The sequence below is a fragment of the Delphinus delphis genome, chromosome X (genome assembly GCF_949987515.2).
Source record: "Delphinus delphis chromosome X, mDelDel1.2, whole genome shotgun sequence".
NCBI lineage: Eukaryota > Metazoa > Chordata > Mammalia > Artiodactyla > Delphinidae > Delphinus > Delphinus delphis.
The window spans coordinates 77,766,163-77,769,272 of record NC_082704.1 but is presented as its reverse complement, the minus strand read 5'-3'; positions in this window follow the sequence as shown (position 1 = coordinate 77,769,272).

Sequence of the window (3,110 nt, the reverse complement as noted above, 5' to 3'; positions counted from 1 at the left end):
GAAGAAACCACCAGGTGCATGACACTTTCACTGCGGGCCACTGCCGGCATTTCTATCAGCGGGCACCACGTTTCTAGCCTATAGCCTGAAACAGACGTCTGCAGTCCTTCTGCAGCAGCAGGAGACACGCTGCCTGCCATCTGTTGAGAGGCATGAGACACTTTTCGGGTACTGGACTTGAGCCCACTTTGTGACATTCGCGCAGCTTCCGAACGCCCCAGAGGTAGAGTGTCTGAGATGGCAAGTCCGAAAGTAACCGCTGCACGTGTCCCGCGTGAACCATAGATTCTGGCCACCAAAGGAGCACTCTCACGAAATCTTGGATCCCAGAGCTGACACCAAAGTGACCCTGTTCCCGAGGAAATGCTATATGCTCTGAGGGTGGACACCGCTCAGTCTGCCCTGTGCCTGAGGTCCCTGCTTCTGTGTAGCTTCAAGTCCAAGGCAGGCGCCTCTGCGAACGTCTGGTGGAAGAGCGTCTGAGTGACCCAGCTTTTGCCTCTGCCACTAGGCTCAGGGTCGAAGATGTGAACGAAATTAGCGTCCCCAGTGGGAAGACCGCTACAGAGTTGAATTCCCATACATTGCAGAGGTGGGCAACCAGCACGTGGGCCAGCAGCAAAGTGCATTGAAACGATGGGCATCGTATGGGCTTCAGAAGGAGCCCTTAGCGCCCCCCGTTGGAGCCACCGAGCGTCCCGGGCACCACAGTCCTCCCATAGATAACAGTATGTTCTAGAACCTTGTCGTATGTTTCTCCTGCAGGCAAAGCAGCATGGTACCCCCATGCTTCCATCCGGCCCACCTCATCACGGGCATTTGTGAGCTTGGGAGCAACTCGTTTCCCACGCCTCGGCGAAGGCTTACTTTGCAATGGACCTGAGGCCACAGTGCCAAACAGGTGTGTGCGATGTTCCGTGCTGTGATCGGAAGCGATTTGTGTGAACACTGGACACCTCAGGCCTCCCTCTACGAGGACTTCCCGCACTCAAGGAACAAACACGAAGCCAGGATTTCTTTGTCACACACAGCAGTGAACAAAGCCCGGGATTCCATGTAACAACAGCAGCCTGCAACTTGATTTGGGTAGGCTTTGTCCTCCCGTCCAACTGGGCACGCTTTGCCACACTCCACGTCCAAGAGGCATGGACAAAAGATACGACTGACGCTCACAGCCCTCTTCACCGCAGTCCTCCCTGCACTCGGAATGACCCGGAGTTTGCAAAGAGCCGTCGTGGGTGAAACGCTTTCAGGCCCATCTGTCTCCACAGGGCTTGGGATTGGAACTCTGCAAGGCTACCCTGGGATGTGCGTCAAACTGACTTCCGCAGCTTATTCTACTTACGTGGCTCAATGTCAACACAGCCTTGTAAGGGAGCTGAGGCAGCACACTGCCCCAGAACATGTGGGACCAAAGATACTATGCGCTCGCCAGACCTGGGTCCCTTTCCCGGTCCACTGGAGGACAACTGCATATGAAATTTTGTTCACCCAGCCTGTGCGGTACACATCCCATTTTCCCTGTGAGGAACTCCGTTCCTATGCAGTCTGAAAAGCTGTCCCTCCACGTACCCTTGAGAAACTCCGAGTGTAGTACTGCGTGAATAAACTCCTGTGTGGCCTGTTGAGAAAAGGCATCCAGGCCTTTCAGAGCCTGCTTTCGCAACTAGATGGATGAGAGCTGGCCTGTCCCGAAGAACTGCGGGTATCCCATTTCTCTCCTCCAGCTCGTCTGTTGCACGTGCACATCCCGTCTAGGGCCAGACGGTCCGTGCATTGCACCCCAGGCTGCCTTTATTCCAAGTTGAATACGGAGCCCAGAGCTCGGGGCAGCATGGAGATGCCTCTGCCAAAGTGCTATTTCCCTATCCCCCAAACCCTTGGGTCTCTGCGTTGTACTCCATGGCAGAACTCCAAATCCAGAAAACGGCAATGCTCGTAACGTACCTTTCATCAAACCGGAAAGGAATATAACAGTTTCCCATAAACGGGACACATTTGCCAGGCCAACCGTAGGGTTTGCCCAAAGAGGTGGCTTCACGCACCCTGCCCCGCGTAGGGGCACATGTCCGTGACCGGTACGTGTGGTTTCCTTATGTCGAAGAAACCACCAGGTGCATGACACTTTCACTGCGGGCCACTGCCGGCATTTCTATCAGCGGGCACCATGTTTCTAGCCTATAGCCTGAAACAGACGTCTGCAGTCCTTCTGCAGCAGCAGGAGACACGCTGCCTGCCATCTGTTGAGAGGCATGAGACACTTTTCGGGTACTGGACTTGAGCCCACTTTGTGACATTCGCGCAGCTTCCGAACGCCCCAGAGGTAGAGTGTCTGAGATGGCAAGTCCGAAAGTAACCGCTGCACGTGTCCCGCGTGAGCCATAGATTCTGGTCACCAAAGGAGCACTCTCACGAAATCTTGGATCCCAGAGCTGACACCAAAGTGACCCTGTTCCCGAGGAAATGCTATATGCTCTGAGGGTGGACACCGCTCAGTCTGCCCTGTGCCTGAGGTCCCTGCTTCTGTGTAGCTTCAAGTCCAAGGCAGGCGCCTCTGCGAACGTCTGGTGGAAGAGCCTCTGAAGTGACCCAGCTTTTGCCTCTGCCACTAGGCTCAGGGTCGAGGATGTGAAGGAAGTTAGCGTCCCCGGTGGGAAGACCTGCTACAGAGTTGATTTCCCATACATTGCAGAGGTGGGCAACCAGCACGTGGGCCAGCAGCAAAGTGCATTGAAACGACTGGCATCGTATGGGCTTCAGAAGGAGCCCTTAGCGCCCCTCGTTGGAGCCACCGAGCGTCCCGGGCACCACAGTCCTCCCATAGATAACAGTATGTTCTAGAACCTTGTCGTATGTTTCTCCTGCAGGCAAAGCAGCATGGTACCCCCATGCTTCCATCCGGCCCACCTCATCACGGGCATTTGTGAGCTGGGGAGCGACTCGTTTCCCACGCCTCGGCGAAGGCTTACTTTGCAATGGACCTGAGGCCACAGTGCCAACAAGTGTGTGCGATGTTCCGTCCTGTGATCGGAAGCGATTTGGGTGAACACTGGACACCTCAAGCCTCCCTCTACGAGGACTTCCCGCACTCAAGGAACAAACACGAAGCC